The 25,818-nt window shown below is 45.1% G+C and overlaps 1 protein-coding gene across 3 annotated transcripts in view; it reads right to left on the bottom strand.

Moving 5' to 3' along the window:
• LOC142311213 (uncharacterized) overlaps nucleotides 1–25,818 on the bottom strand; it is a 76,522-nt gene that overhangs the window by 4,538 nt on the left and 46,166 nt on the right. The gene's annotated exons all lie outside the window — the stretch shown is intronic.

Raw genomic sequence — 25,818 nt, 5'->3', positions numbered from 1 at the left:
AAAACAAACGAAAAACGAAAAATCGGACGGTCGTGAAGGGATTAAAAGTAATTGGACAGTCATCTCAAAATGAGCTGCATGGGCTATTTCCTCATTAGTCTATCAATTAAACAGGTAAAAGGTCTGGAGCTGATTCCAGGTATGGCATTCGGAAGCCATTGCTATGAGCCCAAAACATGCGGTCAAAGGAGCTCTCAATGGAAAAGAAACAGACCATCATAAAAAATGCATCAAAGATAAAACAGAAATGTTTTGATTTGGCCAATCCTAAGTTTGGAACATTCAGCAAAAAAAAACAAAACTCACTAGTGAGCTTGGGAACTCAAAAAGACCTGGACATCCACGGAAGACTATAGTGGTGGATGAGCACAGAATCCTTTCCATGGTGAAGAAAAAACCTCTCCCCAACATCCACCCAAATTAAGAACACTACAGGAAGTGGGTGTTTCAGTATCTAAGTCTACCATAAAAAAAAAACACTAAATGAGAGCAAATACAGAGGGTTCACCACAAGGTGCAACCTATTAATCAACGTTAAAAACGAAAGCCAGGTTAGACGTTGCAAAAAAAAAATCTAAAGAGGCCAGTCCAGTTCTGGAAAAGCATTCTTTGGAAAGCTGTAACTAAGAACCATGTAAGAAACTAAGAACCACAATGATTGGTATGGCTCCTGTTTGAAAGCACACCACATTCTCTGAAAAAACCCCGAAAAAACCCCAAAAGCCTATGGTGGACGCAGGATGATACAGGCAAGCATTGCTTCCAAGGGCAGTGTGTCATTAGTGTTTATTGATGATGTGACTGAAGACAGAAGCATCCAGACAAATTCTGAAGTGGACAGAACTATTCTTTCTGCTCAGATTCAACCAAATGAAAGGATGTAAGGATGATTGGACGGTGCTTCACAGTACAGATAGACAGTACCCCAAAACATACCGCGAAAACAACCTAGGAGTTTTAAGGCAAAGAAGTGGAATATTCTGGAATGACAGAATAAATCACCAAATCTCAACCCCATTGAACATGCATTTACCATGCTGAAAAGAAAACTTAATTTAGAAAGACGCCACTAGGGGGCATAGTTCATTCTGATCAGGCTGGTTTCATGTTGGGCAGGGAGGCTAGGGATAACACCACGAGGGCAATTAACCTGATTCACAGGGCTAGGACAGATAGTGGATCTCTTATGTTGTTGTCAACGGACGCCGACAAGGCGTTCGACCGAGTCAGTTGGATGTTTCTGGACGGGGTTCTTGCCTCTCTGGTGCTGGGGGGGAAACATGCTCAGATGGATAGGATCTCTCTCTAGCTCACCGTCAGAATGCAATGGGTTAATGGGGTGTTGTCGGAGAGATTCCCTATCGCCAATGGCACGCGGCAGGGCTGTCCTCTTTCCCCACTAATTTTTATACTTACATTAAAGCCCCTGCTGTGACACATTCGGAAGAACTTGAGCATCAGAGGGCCTAAGATAGGTAGCACGACCCACAAGATAGCGGCCTTTGCGGACAATCTATTATTTTTCATCTCAGACCCAATCACTTCGCTCCCAGCGCTAATGCAAGAATTCAAACGTTACTCCTTACTCTCTAATTTTAAGATCAACTTGTCTAAGTCGGAGGTACTAAGCGTAAACCTCCCCTTGGGGGTAGTCTCGCAGCTGCGGGGAGCCTTTGATCTCCAATGGGCCCCGCAGTACCTGCGATACCTGGGACTCAAATTGTCAGCCGATGTGAGCTCCTTATTCAACTTGAACTTTACTCCCCTTCTCCAAAAAATTAAAGAAGATTGTAAAACCTGGTCAAAAGACACGTTTACGTGGTTTGGACGGTCCACGATCCTTAAGATGAATATCTTCCCAAGACTGTTGTACCTCCTCCAGACCTTGCCCATTGGGATCCCCAAGCCCTTCTTTAAAGAAGTTTCTTCCATGCAAACGAGGTTCTTGTGGGCAAACAAGCCGGCGAGAATGGCGCGGTCGCTGTTGTGTAGACCTAGAACCCGGGGTGGGCTGGGTCTCCCGGATCTCAAGGCATACTACGTAACCACTCACTTATTAGAGTGCCTGCACCAGCTTGCCAAACACTGGGTGTTGGTGGAGCAGAGCTTCACGGATATTCCACTGGCGGCGCTCCCATGGGCGATTTCCCCAATGGGCACAGAACTCAGGTGCCATCCCACATTAGCGCCATGCTATCTTGTTGTTCTCATGAGGTGGTCCGGAGATCCCTAATTCTTTTACCCTTTCCCCTTTCCTCGATAGTTGGCTCCCCAGATTTCTCCCCGGGTCTCTCTGACCCGGTGTTTCGCTTGTGGATTTCTCGAAATAGATTTTGAGCCGACCAAATTGGAGTTGGGGGCATTGGCCAACGACTGGAGGAACTTCGGAATTACCGGGTCCCTGGACCTCTGGGCTTGTGGTGTTCTATGCAGGTTTGACATTTTCTCTGTTCTTTACCAGACTATAGTCAGTTTGACAGACCCCTCACCGAATTCGAGAAGTTATGCATGGAGGGGGGGATCCTCAGACACTCATTGGCCATCTCACATACCATGCTAAATAACTCCACGGATTTGCCTCCTCCTAGATTCCTCTTGCAGTGGGAGTCGGACCTGGGCCTCGCTCTTTCGGCCATGCAGAGAAACAAGGTGCTGTCACTTGCTCACAAAGCATCTATTAGTTCGAAAATTCAAGAAGCCAACTACCAATGCATTTCCCGGTGGTATAGGGTCACAACAAAATGCCACAGGATGTTCCCAGCAGTAGACTCTGGTTGTTGGAGATGTGGGGCAGGGGAGGGAGATTTCTTACATATATTTTGGGAGTGCCCAGTGTTACAGCAGTTTTGGGAGGGGGTACGAGGAGTGATCAGGCATGTGACTGGATACACGCAGACCCTGGGCCCGGAACTCTTCCTGCTCCAATTATCTGAGTCTTCTGTTCGTGCATATAAAGGGTCTCTGTTAAGCTTTCTGGTGATGGCCGCCAGGACGTGTATCCCTCTGAAGTGGAGATCCTCTTCCCCGCCGACGTTATCAATGTGGGTAAACAGGGTGAACGAACTGTTGTACATGGAGGACCTGACGGCATCTCTCCACGACAGATATGAGGCCTTTCACAAGACATGGTTCTCCTGGATCGAGTTTAAATACTCTAATGACTACGGTACATGGATACCCCCTGATTGAGGGGGGGCCTACTGATGTCGTGGGACGGAAGTGTTCTGAGGTGGTGGATCCCTGCTTTGTGTCCGTTCGTGTCCCAGTGTCTCCCTCTTCCCTCCCCCTTTTCCTTTTGTGTCTTCCCCCCCCTATTCGTTGCTTGTTAAATCTTTCTTGTCTTACTCATTTCTTTTTTCTCTTATTCTCAATTTACCCTGGTAATCCCGTATTACAAAAAATTTTCTGGTAAACATGGAGGGGTCAAAGTGTTGAAATTTTCATGTGTCACAGTTAGTCTGTTATAAAAATGTCATACAATGGATGTGAAATGTATTGTAATTGATTCAGTTTGGAATGATTTCATGTTTATGGTTAAATAAAGAATTTAAAAAAGAAGAACTGAAGTCAGTTGCAGTAAAGGCCTGGCAAAAAAATTACAAAGCAGAAAACTTATTGTTTGGTAAAGTCCATGGCTTCCAGGCTTCCAGACTTCAGATAGCCAGCATTTGACAAGATATTTTTATTCAACCCCTTAAATTAAACTTGAAAGTCTACACTTCAATTGCATCTCAGTTTCATTTTAAATAAAAAACAGCGGAATGCAGAACCCAAATCACTAATATTTCTGGACCTAACTGTATGTGATGTATGTATATCAGCTTCTATCTCCAAAATGATGTATATTGGTCAATCTCAATGTATTGTCTGTGATGTATCCAGCAACCTTAGTGTCTCTTATGTTTTATATATACGACATATGTCCTATGTGCTGTATACATCTGTCTCAGTGTATACTATGCTGTATACTGCAGTCTGTGTCTCCCATGTGATGTAAACACAGCAGTCTCAGTTTCTCCTATGTAATGTATATTCAGCAGTTCCAGTGTATTCTTTGTGATGTATATACAGCAGTGTCAATGACTCCAATGTGATGTATATACAGCATGCTCAGTCTTCTATTTGATATATATACACACAGCAGTCTGTGTACCCAATATGATGTATACAGCAAAGTTTCAGTGTACCCTACATGTTTTCATACCGTAGTCTTCTATGATGTATACATCAGTCTCAGTGTCTACTATGTAATGTATAAAGCAGCCGCCTCTGTCTCACTGCTTGCTATGTCGTGTATACATAGTCTCAGTTTATGCTACGTGATGTATATAAAGCAGTCTCCGTGTGTCTTATGTGATGTACAGCAGGTGAAATAAAAAATAAGTATTGAACACATGACCAATTTTCTAAGTAAATATAATTCCAAAGGTGCTATTGACATGAACCGCTCACCAGATTTCAATAACAACCCATACAATCCACACAGGCAAAGAAATCAAACCATAGATGTCTATAAATTAAGTTATATGTAATAATGAGAAATTACACAAGAAAAAAATATTGAACACATGAAGAAAGTGCAAAAAGTCATGGAAAGTTATGACACCAGCTGAAATCTATCAGTAATCTACCAGTAATTAATTATAAGTAAAACATAATATCAGCTGGTTCAACTGATGGCCTATAAAAAGATATGTCATTACCAAGGTGCAACACAAAAAACATCTCATGATGGGTAAAACCAGTGAGCTGCTAAGATCTTCGCAAACTTATTGTTGCAAAATATACTGATGGCATTGGTTACAGAACAATTTCTAAGCTAATGAAAGTTCCAGTGAGACCTGTTGAGGCCATAATCCGGAAGAGGAAAGAACATTATTTCACTATAAATCGGCCATGACCAGGTGCTCCCCACAATATTTCAGACAGATGAGAGAAAAAAATTATCAGAAGAGTTGTCTAAGAGCCAAGAGCCACCTGTGAAGAGCTACAGAAAAACCTGGAATTAGCAGGTATAATTATTTCAAAGAAACAATAAATAATGCACTCAACCTCCATGGCCTGTATGCACGCTCACCACCCAAGACTCCATTGCAAAAAAAACATGTTCAAGAGCGTTTAAAGCACCACTACAGCATTTTTCTTCTTCTTCACTGCTGTTGTGGTGCTTTAAATGTAAGACCCCCCTGTCTTAAACTCACCTTCTGGCGTTTTCATACTTAACTGACAACACTATGCTCACTTATGGCCATAAGTCAGATGTTACATCACAAGCACTCAATGCGTCCCTATGTGAACCAAAACGATGCTCCCATAGAGATGCATTGAAAAGTGACCTCCGCTAAGCTCCTTGAAACATTGGCGCTGCCGGCTAGTCACTTTTCAGTGCAGACTGACCGAAGCGCCGCTGGAAAAGGATGAAGGCAGCGGAAGGCGAGTATAAAGACAGGGCTCAGGGGACTTAGAGTTAAAGGACCATTACAGCGGTGCAATATAAAAACACTATCGTAGCGCTTTAAAGTTTGCTCAATAACATTTGCACAAGCCTGTCAAATACTGGGAGAGATAGTCTGGTAAGACAAGACCAAAATTAAACTTTTTGGATACCATACTACACACTAGGTTTGGAGGCCAAAAGGCATTGCATATCACCCCCCAAAAAAGATACAAACAGTGAAGTTTGGAAGTGGGAACATCATGATATAGGGCTTTTTTTCATCATATGGTACGGACAAACATCAGATAGTTGAAGGAAGGATGAATGGAATGGATAAAAATCTGCTTCCATCTGCCAGAGTGATAAAGATGAAATGAGGGTGTACATTTCAGCAATACAACTATTCCAAACACACAGCCAAAAAGAACTCTTAATTGATTTTAGAAAAAGAAAATAAAGCTGCTATGGCCAAGCCAATCACCTGATCTGAATCTACTAGAAAATTTATGGAAGGAACTAAAGCTCAATGTTCAGAAAAAGTGCCCACTGAACCTTCAGGATTTGTAGAGTGTTGGTGTGGAAAAATGGGCAAAAATCACATCTAAGCAATGCATGTGACTAGTTTCTCCACAAGTAGGCGTCTTGAAGCTGTTCGCACCAACAAAGCCTTTTGTATGAAGTATTAAATGCATCTCAGTAAGCATGTTCAATACTTTTTCCTTGTTTAATTTCTCATTATTACACAAAACTTAAACTATACACCGCTACTATTTGATTTCTTTGCCTGTGTGGATTGGATGGGTTGTTACTGACACCTAGTGAGAAATTCATGTCAATGGCACCTTTAGAAATATATTTACTTAGAAAATTGGTGACATGTTCAATAATAATTTCAGCTGCTGAATATATAGCAGTCTTGCTGTCTCATATGTAAAGTATACAGTAGACTCTGAGTCTCTTATGTGATTGTTACTATTGAGCCCTTCACTCACGTAGGTATGAACAATCCAGGGGAAATGTTAACCACAGGTCCCTATATAGACTTAAGGCCCCGTCACACACAGAGATAAATCTTTGGCAGATCTGTGGTTGCAGTGAAATCACGGACATATTGTTCCATTTGTACACAGCCACAAATCTGGCACTGATTGTCCACAATTTCACTGCAACCACAGATCTGCCGCAGATTTATCTCTGTGTGTGACAGGGCCTGTAGAGTACCTTAACACTAGAAGGCCCAGAGAGGGGTCTTTTAACATTTCTAACTTTGGAACCCAGAGACGGTTGAATGACCAGAAGGATTTTAGCTAACATCCTATAATCACCATCTTTTGTTCTGTAATTAAGGCCATTACTGTCGCACCACAGGAGGTTGTTGTTTTCCATCGAGTTTAGCCATTTAGTTTCTAGTTAGTTCTATTCAATTTGGACTAAGGGTCATTTGACCCTCTTTCGGGACTTCAGGGGGGAGCTCGAAATTTCTGGGACTTCTAGTGTTAAACCTAACCTTGTTTTGCCACTGCCTGACTGTGGAGGTTGGCTCCCTAAAGTTATGCAATGGCACCCCCACTCAACATTGGCTTACCCTGAGTGTCCTTAACTGCGCCCTAAACTATAAACCGAGTGTAAAACAAAACACCAACATAAAAGAAGTGAACACAGGCAGAGTTTGAGACGTGTCCACACGGTTACAGAAAAACAAAAAGACTTGCGGATTAAATGGAACTCCTCCAAATTCCAAATGAAGCAGAATGGGTGAATGCTTGGAAGGGAAACAAACAAACTGCAAAGAAAAGCAAAAGTGATAGCTCAGCAAGATTACCCTAAACTGAGGAGCTGGGACAGCAGTTAGACCAATACAAAACATGCTGTTTTCTAACGGAGAGGGAAAGCAAACACATAACCAGAGATCACCAAATAGAGCCTTGGAGTTGAGCCATGACAGTGATGTACATAGCAGTTCCAGTTTCTCGTATGTCATGTATATACAGCAGTCTCAGTTTATCCTACCTGACGTATATATAGCAGTTAGTGTCTCCTATATGATGTATACAGACGTCTCGGTGTCTCTTATGTAATGTATGTACAGCAAAGTCTGATTCTCTACTCTGTGATGTACAGAGCAGTGTCAGTGTATTTTAAGTGCAGTATAATGCAGTCTCAGTATATCTAATGTGATATAAACAGCAGTCTTCGTGTCTCCTATGGGGGCTAAATACAGCAGAATCTCGGTGTATCCCATGTAATATAGACAGAAGTCTTGTCTACTATGTGATGTACTGTATATGTTACAGCCTTACAGGCAATGTATGAAAACCCGGCATTCTATAGAATACCTAGGCAATGTATACAATCCCTGTAGTTTTCAGGCCAGGTATGAAATATTTGCATTGTTCTATACTTTTCCTAGGCATTACATAAAATGTCTAGGTATTGTAGAGAATGACAAGAACTGCTCAGGCAAAGTCTGATATAATGCCCAGATTGGAAAAGTCTTTAGTAACAAACAGTCAAAAAACTAATGAAAGAAAAAATCAAAAATCCTAAATGAACAACAGGATATCTTTACTGGGAAAAACACAAAGAAACAGAAGTGTCATTTCTGACAATTAGCCTTTAGTAACAAAGAGTCAAAAACATGAAAGAGCGGTGAAGCGTGTACCTGCGTCCGTTGTGCACGCTGATCTGAATGCCCCACACTTCCAGTTATGCAGTATAATATGTGTATGCGTCTCCCGACTTCAGAGAGGTCTACTGCGCATGACCGGAAGTGCGGGGCATTCAGATCAGTGTTCACAGCGGAAACAGGTATGCGACTCACCGCTCGTGACGCTGCATTGAACAGCATGTTAGTACGTCCTTGTCGGTGTGCTAACATGCTAAGAGGGCGACTGGTCAGGGGGAGTAACACCCTTGCGGCTAGTCGCTAGCCTCATTAGCATATTATAAAGGCTCTTTAGAAATACTAAAGATTTCTAAAGATCTCTTTATCTATGCTAGTGTATACAGGGACCGTTAGGCAGGGATTATCAATATGTACCCAGAACTGCTTGTAGTTCTGGGTGCATATTGCACCTGACAGGATCACTTTAACCCCTTCACGACCGCGGGCAGTATAGTTACATCCTATTTTTACGTGATTTAACGACCAGGGACATAACTTTACCGCCTAAAGTTCATTTGATTGCCGTGGCCATAGCAACGACTTTTTTTTTAAACACCAAATTTTATTACAAATTTTCATATGCATTACATCTTGTTAAACAATATATCAAGTATGGCTTCACCATTTCCATTAACAGGTTATTGGCAATTAACTATTCCTCCTGTTTCCCTTGTTTCCCCCCCCCCCTTCTAGTCTAAAATAACTCCCCCCCAACAACTTCGCACACTTTTTTCCTCCTGTCTAGCCCACACGAAGAATACCCAGCCACGCCACATTTTGTCATTTTTTTTTCCACCCCATGCCTCTAGATGAATCATTTGCCTTCTTATCACTCCTTCACATTATGGCTGTTTTAATTTCCCTAATGTTCCCTTAATGTCTTCCAGTAGATACCACTCTGTGTACGTGAAGGGGGTAACTATTGTTTGTATTTCTGTAGCTTCACATTGTTTTCCAATGAATTTTCTCCATTTTTTAAAGAATGTGTCGGTCAAGCCGTCTTTGTTTTTTTCTGCTGTCCTCTGTTCAATTCTAAGTAGCATTTTAATCTACCTCTCATTACCTCGTCTTCTGACGGAACGTTCCCTTCGAGCCATATGCCCAGCAAAGCCCTTTTTCCTATTATGGCTATACTATGGAACAGGTTTGGTATTCTCTTTTTTCACTCACTCTTGCCATTTGTTCAACATGGTCATCATGAAAAATCCATATCAATGGGTCCATCGCCACCTCTACCCCCCATATACTAGTTATTAGCGCCTGCATTTTTTTCCAGAATTTTTGACTCTCTGGGCATTGCCAAATCCCATGTAACAGATCTGTGTTTAACGTCTTACATTTGGGATAATGTACTATCTTATTCACCTTCTGTTTGTTTGGTATGTTGAAGCCATAGCTCGCCCTGTGCATCAGTCTAAAATGTGTGTCCCTCCAGCTCTCATTAACCACCTCATTTCTCATTCTCATCCATCCTCTTAGTATCTTGTCCCCTACTGTCTCGTCTCCCAATTGTCTCGCCCATGTTCCCACCTCTCGTAAAAGCTTTGTATAGTGAAGTTATGTTAATCTCCCGCTGGTCCTGCATAATAAGTTGGTTCATGTCATTAATCTCTTGTTCCTTCCCGACATCTCTCAGTAGCTGCATTATACCTTTCTCTATCTGTTTATATTGTATAACTTGGAATGGAGATAGCCCATATTTTGGCACAATTTCTTGATAGGACAACCATCTATTTTCCGTCTCATGAAGTAGATCTGTCACCCCTTTTATACCTTTTCTCCTCCATTCTATAAATAATTTGTTTTCCCTGCCCGCTGGGAATTCCGGGAAACTCCATATGTTTAAGTATTTAGAAATTGTTCAGGGTAAGTTGAATTTTTTCCTCACCGCCTTCCACGCCATCACTGTATCTCTGCATATTAGTGAGTTTTTAATGAGCCATGGTATGTTAGCAAGTGACGTATGCAATATTGCCCCCAAATCCCAGGGTTTACAGAACTCGCCTTCCAATCTCACGTCCGAGTAACCGTTTGTCTTCCTTAACCAGTCTATTACATGTCTCATGAGGCACGCCAGATTGTACCCTCTAATGTTTGGCATTTTAATACCCCCCTTCTCCAGTGTCTGCATTAGTTTCTCAGCCTTTATTCTCGGCCTTTTTCCCCTCCACAAGAAGGTCGAAAACGCCTTGTTCAGCCTGTTTACGTCTGTGTGGTTTAATAATATAGGGAAAGTCTGCATTGGGTACAATATTTTTGAGAAACTCATCATTTTTAGAAGATGGTTCCTACCCAGTAGTGATAATGGAAGCCCCTCCCACATCTTCAATTCCCGTTCTATTTTCGTTATCAGTGGTTTAAAATTTAACTCATATATCGATGTAGGTTGGCGTCCCACTTGGATTCCCAGATATTTAACGTGGGTTCTCGCTATTGGTATCCCATGAACATTGTCTCCCATTCCCCTAGCTGCCAACACCGCTGTGCTCTGTTGGTGTAGAAACAGTATTTCACATTTTGCCTTATTTAATTTAAAACCTGCCAAGTTTCCAAATTCCTCTATCTGTTGTGTCCTTGGGAGTTCCTTCTGGGGTTTATTCATAAACAATATAATGTCGTCCGCAAACAGGGCTGACCGTAGCACCTCCCCTCCAATGCTGATACCTTCAAAGCAATTTCCCTCATTCAACATTCTTGATAGGGGCTCGATCGCCAGGTTGAACAGGAGGGGGGTCAGTGGGCACCCCTGTCTAGTCCCTTTAGTCAATGGGAAAGGTCTTGACAGAAATCCTGGGGTCGCCAGCCTGGCTTTAGGATTCGCATATAATACTCTAATGAATGTTCTAAATGCTCCCTGAATGCCTACCTCATCCATTACTGTTTCCAGCCATGACCACCTTACATTGTCAAATGCCTTTTCGGCATCTAGTGTGATCATGGCTGGAAATGCCCCCTTCTGTGGTTGTCCGTGCCTATTGGAATCCATTACTAGCATGGTTTTTCTTATATTGGTCACCGCCGATCTCCCCTTTACAAACCCTGATTGGGCCGAAGAGATTACGTTCGGCAATATCTCCGCCAGTCTGTTGGCCATCAGTTTGGTCAGTAATTTTAGGTCCTGGTTGATCAAAGAGATCGGTCTATAGTTTGCTGGATTATCTAGGTTTTTCTCTCCCTTAGGTATAAGTTTTATATATGCCGTGTTGAGGTAACTCGATATTTCCGTGCCTCCCAGTATTTTGTTAAACACACGTGTCAATATCGGTGAGATCTGCTCCTTCATCACTTTATAGAATTCCCCATTGAACCCATCGGGTCCCGGAGCTTTATGTAAGTTTAACTCTCCTATCACCTTTTGGACTTCTTCTATTGTGACTTCTGCATTCAGACTAGTCAGCTCCTCTGTGCTGAGTCGGGTGAGGTTTATTTGTTTCAGGCATTCTGCCCCTCCTTCACCCCCCTCATTCCCCTTACTATACAGTTTCTCATAGTAATCCCCCAGGATCTGGTTAATTGCCTGTGGTTTTGTTCCCCTCCTGTCCAGTCATACTGGTTATTGAAGTCATTGGTCGCCTTCCCTTAGCCAAATTGGCCAGTAATTTCCCTGCTTTATTGCCATATCTGTGCAGGTCAACCTCCATTTGTGACCGTACTAGCTCTTCCCTTTTTCCTGCCCAAAGCTCGAACTCTTGTTTCGCCCCCTTCCATTCCTCTTTTGCTTTTTGGGACATAGTTCCCAAATATTTCATATATTTTTCTCTAAGCGGATCACTAGCTTTTTGGTATTGTGTATGTGTATGTCTCCTGATTGTAGCAACATACCCCATTAGCCTCCCTCTCAGCACTGCTTTTGCTGCTTCCCAAAATAACATTACATCTGTCTCATGTTCGCTGTTGGTGTTGCTATACTCTTCCCACCAGCCTTTCAGAATTTTGACAAAATCTGTATCTCTAAGTAGAAAGGACGGGAACCTCCACAAATAATCCGATCCCCTCTGAACTGTGTCATTTATTTCTAAGGTCACCGGGCTGTGGTCCGATATCACCATGTTCTCAATATCCACATTCCTGACCCTACTCAAAAATGATTGGTCAACCAGAATATAATCAGTTTTTGACCATGCGTCATGCGGATGTGAGTAGTGAGTGAATTCACGGTCATATGGGTGCTGTAGCCTCCAACTGTCTTTCAGATTTGTGTCTTCCAGCAGCCTAGCCATCAAGCCTTCTGTCGTTCTTGTCTGCCCACCTTGACCCCTGTTATGTCGCCTATCCTCTTCCCCTAGGACCACCGCATTGAAATCTCCTCCCACTATTTTGTTCCGTTCTGTGTCCATTCCCACTTTACTTGTGATAAGTTTGAAAAACGCATTCTGCTCCTTGTTGGGGGCATATATGTGGTGTATGCTAAACTCTCCCTGCGGGCTATTTAATTTTATATGGACATATCTACCTTACTCGTCGCTATCTTGGGAAGTTATTGTATGGTTGAAATGTTTGTTTAATAGAATCATGACCCCTGCTTTCCTTCCCGGGGAGCCCGACCCAACTACTTTTCCTACCCATAATTTCTGCATTCGAAAAAAATCTTCCCGTGGTAAATGCGTTTCCTGCAGCAGTGCGATATCTACCTTCAATCTTTTAAGATGTCTCAGAACCATCATGCGCTTGTGAGGTGATTTCAGACCTTTCACGTTCCATGTCACTATTTTAACCAAAGTCTCCGTTGCCCATGTTTTTTGCGTCGCTATGTGTCCCCCCGTGTGCGTGGCTTTGCATTTCCTCTAACTCCGCTGTGTGCTTACAAATAAGTATTGCCTGGGTGCAACCTTGTGTCCCCTTCTTGGCATTAACTATAAACCTGTTGGCTACCCCCCCAACTGCTCTCAGTTGTCTTTCGGTGTGCTTATAGCATTGCTTTCCCGGAACCCAACTATTCAACCTAGATCTATTATCAACTAACAACCCCTCAACTGTCCCCCCCTTTACAATCAATCGTCTCGTCACTTCCATTTTTTCTGTGATGCTCCTGGCTCCGCAATCCCCTCTCAGCCAACTGATTAACATTTACATATAGCCTCAATTTCACTCCACCTCCCATCAGCATAAGTGACCTGGCTACCAGAGGAGCAATTTATCGGTAGATATTAAAGAGAGAGAAACCCGGTCCCTCATAGATGTTAGGACCCCCCTATGCCCCCGAGGGGGCAGGGCACCTTGGTCAATATAAATTGAAGAGGCGAGGGGAACTGAAGAGAAAGAGAAAAGAAAGGAAAAGTCTACAAGAAGAGAGAAAAAAGGAGGAAAAGAAAAAGAAAGCACAAGGGAGATGGGAAATGAAAATGGAAAAGGAAGTGGGAAATATAAAGGGAAGTGGGAGAGGAAGTAGGAAATGGAAGTGGAAGAGGAAGTAGAAAGAGGAAATGGAAAAAGAAGTAGGAAGTGGAAAAGGAAGAGGAAGTAGAAGAGGGAGTGAAAGAGGAAGTAGGAAGTGGAAGTAGGAAGAGGAAGTGTAAAAGGAAGTAGGAAGAGGTAGATGGGGTGGAAGAGGAAGTGGAAGAAGCAGTATGAAGTGGAAGAGGAAGAGAAAGTAGGAAGTGGAAGAGGAAGTAAGAAGTGGAAGAAGTAAGAATTGGCAGAGGAAGTGGAGTAGGAAGTGAAAGAGGTAGTGAAAGGGGAAGCAGGAAGCGGAGGTGGAAGAGGAAGTAGGAAGTGGAAGAGGAAGTGGAAGCAGAAAGTAAAAATACAATAATAAACAGTAGATGTTACTCATCCCCTGCATTCCGTCAGTCCCCTCTCTCTTGGGCCCCTCAGTTCAGTTCAAAATATCAATTCTTCTCCTTGCAGCCTCTCTCATGGCGCTCCCTTCTTCTGGTTTCCAGGCCTATGCGACGGCGACCTCCTTGCCTTTGGGCTTCCTGCATGTATCTCCTTCCCCTCCATCCAGTCGTTCCGGCCCGATGCCCGGCTCTCCTCCTCTCTTCCTTGCCGATCATGTTGCCTCTCCGGGAAGTCCTCCGTCTGGTTTCTGTTCTCCATCTCCTCCATCCATCTCTCCGCCTCACTCACGTCTTTCGTCGCATAAAGGGATCCATCACGTCTTGTTACTCTCAGTATTGCAGGATAGAGCAGTTGGAATTTTATGCCTTTACGATACAGCATGGTACAAATCTTACTAAAGGCTTTCCTTTTGCGTGTAACCTCCGCCGAGTAGTCCCCGAAGATCAGCACTTTATGCCCTTGTAAAGACAGTGGGGTCCTCCTTCCTCTAAACGCTCGCAGTATCTCTTCTTTGTCTTTGTATTCCAAGTTTTTATTATCACTTGGCGCGGCCTGACTGGTCCCGTCACTCCCGTGCTGTCTTCCTTCCCACTTGTTCCTCCTGTGCCTGGACGCTCTCTTACAGGGCCCACTCTGTGCGCTCTTTCCACCCTGCATTTGTGCGTCAGACCTAGCGCCTTGGGGAGCACTGCTTCACATATGTTGTCCAATTGCATGCTTATGGATTCCGGCAGTCCCACCAGCCTTAAATTGCTTCTTCTGGAGCGGTTTTCCAGATCCTCTAGTTTGTCTCTCATGGCCTGGGATCCCTCCACCATCTCCTGCAGCCGCCCCTTTAATGCTGTCACCTCGTCTTCTGTGTCAGAGATTCTTTGCTCCATCTCTGACATCCTGGCTCCCTGCTGTGTGATCTGTTCCTTCAAGGGTGCTAGCGCTGCACCCACCATGGCCTCTAGAGAGTCTTTGATCTTGTCTGCCAGGTGCACTGCCACTGCTCCAGCCAGACGGTCATAATCAATTTGCAGGCCTGGGAACTGGTTGTGCTGCTGGGCTGTCTGCTGCTCGGCTGTCTGCTGCTTGTGCTGCTGGGCTGTCTGCTGCTTGTGCTGCTGGGCTGTCTGCTGCTTGTGCTGCAGGGCTGTCTGCTGCTCGTGCTGCAGGGCTGTCTGCTGCTCGTGCTGCAGGGCTGTCTGCTGCTTGTGCTGCTGGGCTGTCTGCTGCTCGTGCTGCTGGGCTGTCTGCTGCTCGTGCTGCTGGGCTGTCTGCTGCTCTCTCAGCTGCTCCCCCTCCTCCTCCTCTATCTGTCCCCGCTCACCTCCCTGCATATCGCCGCGGCCCACGGCCACCATTTTGTGCTCCATGTGCTCTGCTTTCTCTGCAGCACCCTGCCTCAGCTGTCTGCCGCTGCTCCGGAGGAGGTACCGCTCAATGCACGGTCACCTCCTGCTCCTTGCCTCCCATTCTCCGCCTCCTCCCGCGGCCGTGGGGCTCTTGTAGTCGGTGTGTGGGGCTGAGAAACGTGCGGAGCTCTGTCTCCCGCGTCCTCACATCACAGTGCCGGAACCGGAAGTGCAACGACTTTTAAATGATGTCCCTTGCTGTTTCTTATAGCAGGGGACCTTTGCTTGACCCCAGGGGCGGTGGCGTTGCCACCCCCCATCGACGATCATTGTGATTGGCTGTTGAAATCTGAACCGCCAACCACATCGATCGCACTGGTTTCTGCCAAAACAATGCCTGAATCAGTGCGATCCTGTTATGAGGTGCTGCAGCAGATCATAGCAGGAGATCAAGCATGGCGCCCCCCAGCCCCTGCAGCACTGATTGGAGCGATCGTGCTATGACGCACAATCGCTCCAATCAGCATGCAGTGGTGCTGTCTGATCTCTCTCTATTCTGCTCCCATTCTTCTGCCTCTGCTTCTCCAGTCTCCCCCTCCCCATCTGCTGTCCGTCTCCGACGTCCCCTACCTGCTGTAAACCGAGTCGTCCAAGATCTTCATTGGTCCGATCACATTTGCCACCATTGCTGGGTTCTTCCTGGGTCTTCAGACATAAGCTGTCCAACTTCCTGCCTGCTGCTCCTCCTGCTAATCCTCTGGGTCCTGTGAGTATAATTTTTTTTTTCCTGTATCCCCTGTCCCTTTTTTTACACCTCATCCGTCCGCCGAGCGCTGATCAGTGATGCACATAACGTATCTGCATCCGTGCTCAATTTTCAGCGGGACATTTTTTTTTGTCCGTATCTTGCGTCGTTTTGCACCTCATCCGTGTGTGCGTCCTGCAGCGGCTGAGCGCTGATCAGTGATGCACATAACGTATCTGCATCAGTGCTCAGTTTTCGGTGTGACTTTTTTTTCCCGAGTCCTGTCGCTTTTTGTATCTCATCCATCCGGGCATACTGCAGCGGCCGATCAGTGATGCACGGCGTCTGTGCGTTTGAAAAGTCAAATGGCGCTCCTTCTCTTCCAAGCTTTGCTGTGTGTCCAAAGAATTGATTTCCACCACATATGAGGTATCTGCGTACTCAGGAAAAATTGCACAATAAATTTTATGGTGCATTTTCTCCTGATACCCATGTAAAAAAAAAAGCTACTTGGTTGAAGCAAAAATTTAGCGGTAAAAAAAAAAAAAAATTATGGCTCAATGTTATAAACTTCTGTGGAGCCTCTGGGGGTACAAGGGGCTCACTAAATATCTAGATAAATTCCTTGAGGGGTCTACACTGTGTTCCAAATTATTATGCAAAAGATATTTTTTCATATTTTCCTAAATTAACTTTATGAATTGCAGTCATTGTTATTTTCCAGTCATCTACTATTCGAGTATAATTGAAATGTTTTTGATCAAACTGCCTATGAAAACAGTATATTTTTAAAAATAATAAACACTCAAAATGCACTTAAAATGCATATTCCAAATTATTATGCACAGCAGAGTTTTCAACCTTTTTATTTTTATTTTTAAAAACAAAATGGTCAATTGTGACATTATAAGCATTATCAGCTTATTACAAAATAAAATCAAACAGTTTTCAAGTCAAAACTTAATTCTAGGTGATCTTATATTTGCACATAGGACCCCTTGTTTGAAAGAAGCTTCTGAACTCTCTCGTCCATTGAATTTGTCAGTTTTTGGATGGTTTGTGCTTCAATTGTTTTGCATGCGGACAGAATACCCTCCCAGAGCTGCAAAGGGGGTCAGGGGAAGATGGTGGCCACACCATAAGTTTGTCCTCTTTTATGCCCATAGCAGCCAGAGATGCAGATGTGTTATTTGCAGCATGAGACGGTGCATTATCATGCATAAAAATGATCTAGCTGCGGAATGCACGGTTCTTCCTTCTGAACCATGGCAGGAAGTGCTGTTTTAGAAACTCCACATCGATTATGGAGTTCATCTTTACCCCTTCAGGGATCCTAAAGGGGCCGACAATCTCTCTCCCCATGATTCCAGCCCAAAACATTACTCCACCTCCTCCTTATTGGCGCCTTAGTCGTGTTTTCATGGGGTGTCCATCAACCAGCCATCCTCCACTTAATCCATCTGGACCATCAAGCGTTGCACGGCACTCATCGGTGAACAAAACAGTTTGGAAGTCAGTCTTCATGTATCGTTTGGCCCACTGGAGCCGTTTCTGCTTGTGTGAGTGGATAGAGGTGGTCGACAGGATGGCTTACGCACAGCTGCAAACCTCTGAAGGACCCTGCATCTTGTTGTTTGGGGGAAGTTGGAGGTGCCAGCAGCTTCAAAAACTTGTCTGCTGCTATGACAAGGCATGTAGCAGCTGCTCTTTTAACCTGACGCAATTGCCTGTTGGAAAGAGTCCTCCGTTTTTCCTTATCAGCACGCACACGTGTGTGCTGGGAATCAGCTACATACTTCTTGATTGTGCAATGATCACGATGAAGTGTCTTGGCAATGTTGATTGTAGTCATGCCTTGACCTAAGTACTCCACAATTTGTTGCTTCTCAGCAGCCGACACATCCTTTTTCTTTCCCATTTTGGCAAAAAATGTAGGCTGCTTAATAATGTGGAACAGCCTTCTTCAGTAGTCTTGCCTTTATTTGGACACACCTTCCAAACTAATTTGCACAGGTATCTGCAATTGCTTTCAGTGATATAAAGAGCCCTGACACCATCACCAGCAATGAATTTAAATGACAAACAAAAATTGTCTAACCTTATCACTCCTAAACTCTTTTTGCATAATAATTTGGAACACAGTGTAGTTCCAAAATGGGGTCACTTGTGGGGGCGCTTCACTGTTTAGGCACCTCTGGGGGTCTCCAAATGCAACATAACATCCGCTAGTGATTCCAACCAATTTTGCTGTCAAATGGCGCTCCTTCCCTTCTGAGCCCCGCCATGCGCCCAAACAATTACTTTCCACCACATAATAGGTATCTGCGTACTCAGGAGAAATTGCACAATACGGTTTATGGTGCATTTTTTCCTGATACCCTTGTGAAAAAAAAGCTACCTTGTTCAAGTAACAGTTTTGTGGTAAACAAAATATATACCATATTTTTCGCTTTATAAGACGCACCGGATTATAAGACGCACCCCCAAATTTGGTGAAGGAATAGAGAATCTTTTTTTTATAAATGGGGTCCATCTTATAATGCCAGTGTCCATCTAACAAATCATATAGAGTATATGTCCCTCATAGCCCCCCCATCCTAAAATTAGCCCCTTTAATCTGGATATGGCCACCTTATATTGAATATAGCCCCCTTGTGCTGGCACACGTCCCCCAGTGATGCAACATGTCCCCTATTGCTGGCACACCGCCCCCTATGGCTGGCACACGGCCCCTATGGCTGGCACACACGGCCCCCTGTGGCTGGCACACACGGCCCCCTGTGGCTGGCACACACGGCCCCCTGTGGCTGGCACACACGGCCCCCTCTGGCTGGCACACACGGCCCCCTGTGGCTGGCACACACGGCCCCCTGTGGTTGGCACACACGGCCCCCTGTGGCTGGCACACACCCTGTGTTATATATCACCCCCATGCTGTTGCTTTTAGTAAAATAAAACTCTTTCCTTACCTTCTCCAGCACTGTGCTCCCTCGTGTCCCCCTCCTTGGGGTTGAGCTCCGGCCTCCTGCCTGCATTTCCTGGTTCACGGTCCCAGTCATGTCATCGGCACAGCAGAGTGACATCTCTGCGTGCATGATCACAGCACCAGGAGGGAGACCGGGGAGACACGCTGGAGGGGGTAAGTAAAGAGTTTTTTTTAATTTTACTATGGGCAGCAGCATGGCGGCCATATCTAACACAGGGGTGCATGTGCGATCAAAGGGAGCACAGGCAGATATAATATGCGCAGCTCCCCCAGCCCATCGACGCAGTGTGTTTTCAGCACCACAGTGATGGACAGCGGCTGTGTATATTATATGAGCGGGAGCAAGAGATCAAAGGCTCCCTCCCGCAGCTCCATCAGCCCCCCAGCAGCCCCCAGCACCGCTCCAGAGCGGCCCCCACCTTCCCTGGACCCTGCAGTATATAATCCATATATTCGGTTTATAAGACGCACCCCCCTACTTTCCCCCAAAATTTGGTTGAACAAAAGTGCGTCTTATAAAGAGAAAAGATACGGTATATATATTTTCACGGCTCAACATTATCAACTTCTTTGAAGCCCCCGGGGGTTCAAAAGGCTCACCAAACATCTAGATAAATTTCTTGAGGGGTTTAGTTTCCAAAATGGAGTCACTTGTGGGGGAGCTCCATTGTTTAGGCACCTCAAGGGGTCTCCAAACCGGACATGGCGTCTGCTAATGAGTCCAGCTAATTTTGCGTTCAAAAATTCGAATGGCGCTCCTTACCTTCCGAGCCCTGCCGTACGCCCAAACAATTGATTTTTACCACATATGGGGTATCAGCATACTCAGGAGAAATTGCACCATAAATTGTATGGTGCACTCTACATTTTCACAAGGGAAAAAAAGAGAAAGTTTTATGGCTAAAGTAACGTTTTTGTGTAAAAAAGTAAAATTTTCATTTTTTCCTAAAGGGTTAATAAACTTCTTGGATGTGGTTTTGAGCAGTGTGAAGGGTGCAGTTTTTAGAATGGGGTCACTTTTGGGTATTTTCTGTCCCTTAGGCCTCTCAAAGTCACTTCAAATGTGATGTGGTCCCTAAAAAAAATGGGCTTGTAAATTTTGTTGGAAAAATGAGAAATTGCTGATGAACTTTGACCCCTTCTAACTTCCTAACGGAAAAAAAATTTGTTTCGAAAATTACGCTGATTAAAGTGGACACATAGGAAATTTTATTTAGTAACTATTTTGTGTGACATATCTCTCAGATTTATAGGCATAAAATTTCAAAGTTTAAAAATTGCTAAATTTTAAAAATTTTCGCCAAACTTCGAAAATTTTCACAAATAAATGCAATAAGTATCGGCCTAAATTTACCACTGACATGAAGTACAATATGTCACGAAAAAACAATGTCAGAATCGCCAGGATCCATTGAAGCGTTCTAGAGTTATAACCTCATAAAGAGACACTGGTCAGAATTGCAAAAAATGGCCCGGTCATTAGGGTGTTTTAGTAGCTGGGGGTGAAGGGGTTAAGTCTCAAATGCTGTGGCATTTCAGAGAAAAACAAAGGTTAAGCCATAGGGGACCAGCAACTTAGCAATTACCTGCCTGTATTTATTAGCTCCATAATAAATAAATAAAAAATAAATCTTTATTTTTATATAGCGCTAACATATTCCACAGCGCTTCACATACATCAGGAACGCTGTCCCCATTGTGGCTTACAATCTAAATTCCCTATCTGTATGTCTTTGGAGTGTGGGAGGAAACCGGAGTACCCGGAGGAAACCCACGCAAACATAGGGAGAACATACACACTCCTTGCAGATAATAAAATATAGCTAGTGATTCTAATGCATATTGTCCTGCACTATTAGGCTATGTGCGCACTTACCGGATTTTGCAGCGGATTTTTTGCGGTTTTGCTGCATGTTTCGCTGCAGAAAATGTTCATAACATCTCTGCAGTGAATCACCAGCAAAACCTATGGGCAAAAAAAATCCTGTGCGCACTAGGCGGAATTTGACAGCTGCATGTTTTGCTGCGGGATTCCCGCAGCAAAAACAATTGCATGTCAATTCTTTCCGCACGTCGCTGCGGGATTTCACTCCATTGACTCCAATGTTAATCGTGAAATCCCGCAGGGAATAACGCAGGCAGCAAATTCTGTGCGGTTCACTGCGTTTTCCTGCGTTATTCCCTGCGGTATTTCGCGGTTTACCTCCGGTAATGTACATCGCTTGTCTGCGGTTTTGCAGGGAAGTGATGTCATTACAGGAAGAGGAAGCGGAGCAGAGTAAACACACACAGATCACACTCACACACAGACATCACAGACATAGATCACAGACACATAGAACACACATAGAAAAAAAACGGAAATATAGAAAACAAAGAACGTGGGCTCCGCTGCATATTTACCGTCCAGCCGAGGTAAGCACACAGCGACTGCCCGGTATTCTCAGGCTGGGGAGGGAGAGGGGCAGGGTTAATGTCCCCCGCCTCACTCCCCCTCCCGCAGCCGAGAATATCAGCCGCAGCTGCCCCGGGACTGTCGCATGCATTATGCGGCAGCACCGGCGTGTCCTCGCCTCTTCCTGCCGCCGTGTAGCAGTGGCAGCAGGGTAATACAAGGGGTTAATGATGGTGGGGGACCACCGCCATTAACTCCAGGCTTGATCATGGCAGCGTCTATGTGACAGCTGACATGATCAACCCGTAAGTAAAGTGAAAAAACACACAGAAAAATCCTTTATTTTAAATAAAACAAACAAGCCTCGTTCACCATTTTATTAACCCCTCCCGCACCAAAGCTCCGGCGTAATCCACAGCTCCGACGTCCTGCGCTGCTTACATCCAGCCGCGACTGTCACAGACACAGCGCTGAATGAATGCAGCAGACAGCAGAGGTAATTACCAATCATTTCCCACGGCCGGTAATGTGAACTCACTGCCGACCGTGGGAAATGCAGCGATCTGTCCTCTATCTATCCCTCTATCTGTCTGTCTATCTATCTATCTATCCCTCTATGTATTTTTCTGTCTATCTACTATCTCAGAATTAAATGATTTTTTTTTTTTTTTTTCTTCAATGTGCTTTATTGCATTGAATGCAATAAAGCACATCCCAACCCGCACGCGGCAAAACCGCGGCAATGCCGCAAACAACACCGCGGTCAAACCGCAGCAAACCGCATGCGGTTTTCGGGTGCGGTTTGCCACGGTTTTTTACCGCGGGTGCGGTAATCTTTGAGAGCATGCGGAATTTTCTCAAGAAAATTCCATTTCCCAGTGCGCACATAGCCTTAGTCATGCAAAGTGTTATTCATTTTCTATTTGAAATGAGATTATGTGCTTACGTTTCGACTCATTTTCTGGAAGGATTTAATGTTTCTCAGTTGTCACATTGTCTTGTGCGGACTGGAAAGCACAATTAGGCTCTGTGCCCATGTTGCGTATTTGTATGCAGTTACGCTGCGTATAGCACTGCAGCGTAACTGCATGCGTCCTGCGTCCCCAGCACAATCTATGAAGATTGTGCATAATCCATGCCCACGTTGCGTATTAGAACGCAGCGCTTCAGCTGCTGCCAAATCGTTGCGTTCTAAAAAGCAACATGTCACTTCTTTCATGCGCTCTGCATGCTGTCTCCATTCTGTCTATAGGGAGAGGCAGCATCCAGAGCGCACGAATTCTGCAGTCACCAAAGTTTCAGAACGCAGCTTTTCAGCTGCGCTCTGAAGCGCACATGCAGTGACTTTACGCTGCGCTGCAGAGCGCACACACATGGGCACATAGCCTAATGCGGGCCTCACACGGGACGATAAATCGTGCGATCGCACCCGCCCCCGTCGTTTGTGCGTCACGGGCAATTAGTTGCCCGTGGCGCACAAAGTCGTTAACCCCCTGTCACACGTACTTACCTGCCGGACGACCTCGCTGTGGGCTGCGAACATCCACTTCCTGAAGGGGGAGGGACGTTCGGCGTCACAGCGACGTCACACAGCCGCCGGCCAATATACGCGGAGGGGCGGAGATGAGCGGGACGTAAACATCCCGCCCACCTCCTTCATTCCGCATTGCCGGCGGGATGCAGGTAAGCTGTGTTCGTCGCTCCCGGGGTGTCACACGGAGCGATGTGTGCTGCCACGGGAGCGACGAACAGAAGGAGGAACGAGATTATGAAAATGAATGACGTGTCAACGAGCAACGATAAGATGAGTATTTTTGCTCGTTCACAGTCGTTCAGAGGTGTCACACGCTACGATATCTCTGACGATGCCGGATGTGCGTCACTACCGACGTGACCCCGACGACATATCGCCAGATATATCGTACCGCGTGACGCCCGCATTACTGTGTATCGTGTTCAAAATGTCCATTAACCTCTTCACGACATCTGCCATACATGGACGGCGCCGTGGGAGATGTGTTCCCACCAAACTGATACAATCGCTCCGGCTCACGTGCGGCATCGGCGAAATCATCAGTGAATGTCAGCTATATATCATAGGCGGCACCCTGCTGTAATGCCAACGAACACCGATAGCGAGCGTCTAACCCCTCTGATACCGCTGTCAATAGCGACATCGGTATCAATCTGCTTGTAGGAGGGAGAGGGCTCCCTCTCTGCTCCTATGGTCTCAATGGTCATCCCTGGCCAAATAATGGCCGGAGGGTCACCCAGGTACGGAGGCGTATGAAGTCCTGCTGGAAATAGGATAAGACACTTCTCCTGTCTGTGTGCCAGTCACTGATCTAATTACGAAATAACGTTTGGAACACCATGCTAAGTCTGAACTGGGTGCAAAAACCCTAAAAAAACCCTTCTCTTTATAAAGAGAAGGTATGTACACCAGCAAAAATGCAAGGGGAATAAATGTAAAGCAGAAACTGCTGTGTGAATACTGGCATGAAAAATCCAATAGCTATATGTAAGAATGAAAATATGACAATGGTATCTGCATTACTGCCATGAACTTTAAGGATAAAGAAAAATGTAGCTATTGAATTGATCAATACAACAGAGCCCCAACACCTCGTCACAGTTTGCGGTAATTGCGGGAAGACAGGCAGCTTGGCTCGCATATTTTGGAGTTGCATATCCCTTGATAGTCTCTGAGCAGACACACAAGACCTCATCTCAAGAAGCACTAATCTAAACATTCCGCTCACCCCCAAGTTAATATTGTGGTCCATCGGCCTGGAAAGCATCCCAAATAAATTCAGACACATCATAAGTAGTGAAGGGCGGACTTGCCGATACCCAAGATCAGCAGGTCCAAGCAGGTTTAAAAAAAAAAAATAGTTTGGGCCTGGAATTAATCCCAGGTATATGGATATCTGGCCAGACGCCGGTGCCCATATAAGTCTATGGGGACCCGAATCAGGCTTTTAAAAATGGTAGAAAGGATAGGGGGATTGGAGCAAGAGCTTTATATTTACCAGACTCCGCGTGACTGTAACGCTACTTCCAGGGCCGTTCATTATCCCTCATGTATATGCACTGCTTCCTCCACCCACTGGCAGTCCCCATGTTTCTGATTAGTTGCAGTCAGATGCGCCCATACTCTGTGTGACAGCGTGTCTGACTACTTTCAATCAGAGCCGCTGTCTGTGTGCCTATATTGGTGTGAAAATAAACAACAATATTGGAATAGGGTCCTCCCATATTATGATACTTAGCACAGATAAAGCATACAGCCATGATAAAGGCGACAGCTGGGGGCTGGTATTTTCAGGCTGGGGAGGCCCAGATTGGTAATGGGGGGGTCTCAGACGCCTCCAGTTACTAATCTAGGGCTTAGTGGCCCTTATTACAGTGACTGCCTCCACACTTGGGCAATCGGGAAAAGCTGGGTAAACAGCTGTCTGTGGATGGATACCTGGCCTTCGTATTTCCCTTGTCACATCTTTAAACTCGTCAAGAGCTGGATGTTGACTAAAAGGGTCACTTAATATGGTGGTTATGGTGGTCTCCTAAAAAGAGCCACTCCTTTGCTAGGTCCTTCCCGGAGGGATATCTGGCTATTTTCCGTGTTGAGACTCCTAACAGAGGCTCCACAGACCTTTTTGATTTGCATACTTCCCAGGGGGCAGTGCACCTAGGATTTCACTGTGTTGAGTGCCTCTTCACTGCCGGCCGGCAGTATTTTCTCTGGCTGGTCTCCCTGAGATCAGTGATTGTTTTGTCTTGCTGGTCTACTAGGCATTGCTCCCATCTAGCCAGAATCCTACTCCACACTGATGAGGGGCAATACCCCGAAACAGCTGTCTGTGGATGTATACCTGGCCTTGGTATTTCACATGTCATATCTTTAAACTCATCAAGAGCTGGATATTGACTAAAAGGGCCACTTAATATGGTGGTTATGGTGGTCTCCTAAAAAGAGCCACTCCTTGGCTAGGTCCTTCCCAGATGGATATCTGGCTATTTTCCATGTTGAGACTCCTAACAGAGGCTCCACGGACCTTTTTGATTTGCATATTTCCCAGGGGGCAATGCACCTAGGATTTCACTGTGTTGAGTGCCTTCGCTTGCTGCCAGCAGTGTTTTCTCTGGCTGGTCTACCTGAGATCAGTGATTGTTTTGTCTTGCAAAATAAGCGCAGGGCTGGGGGCTGCAGTCTGTAGCCGTATGCTTTATCTGTGCAGGGTATCATAATATGGAGGGACCCTACACCAATTTATGTATTTATTTTTATACCACGATAGATGCACATAGCATCTGTGATTGGAAGCGTCAGACATTCTGCCACTCAGGGTTGGGCGCGTCTGACTGCAACCAATCACAGACGCTGGTGGGCGTGGAAAACAGTGCATATGCAATGAAAGTAAATGAGTGGAAGTGAATGAGTGGCCTGGAAGCAGTTACAGCTGCGC

The sequence above is a fragment of the Anomaloglossus baeobatrachus genome, chromosome 5 (genome assembly GCF_048569485.1).
Source record: "Anomaloglossus baeobatrachus isolate aAnoBae1 chromosome 5, aAnoBae1.hap1, whole genome shotgun sequence".
NCBI classification, from domain to species: domain Eukaryota; kingdom Metazoa; phylum Chordata; class Amphibia; order Anura; family Aromobatidae; genus Anomaloglossus; species Anomaloglossus baeobatrachus.
Note: the sequence above shows the minus strand (reverse complement) of the source record. Positions and strands in the feature narration are given on the sequence as shown.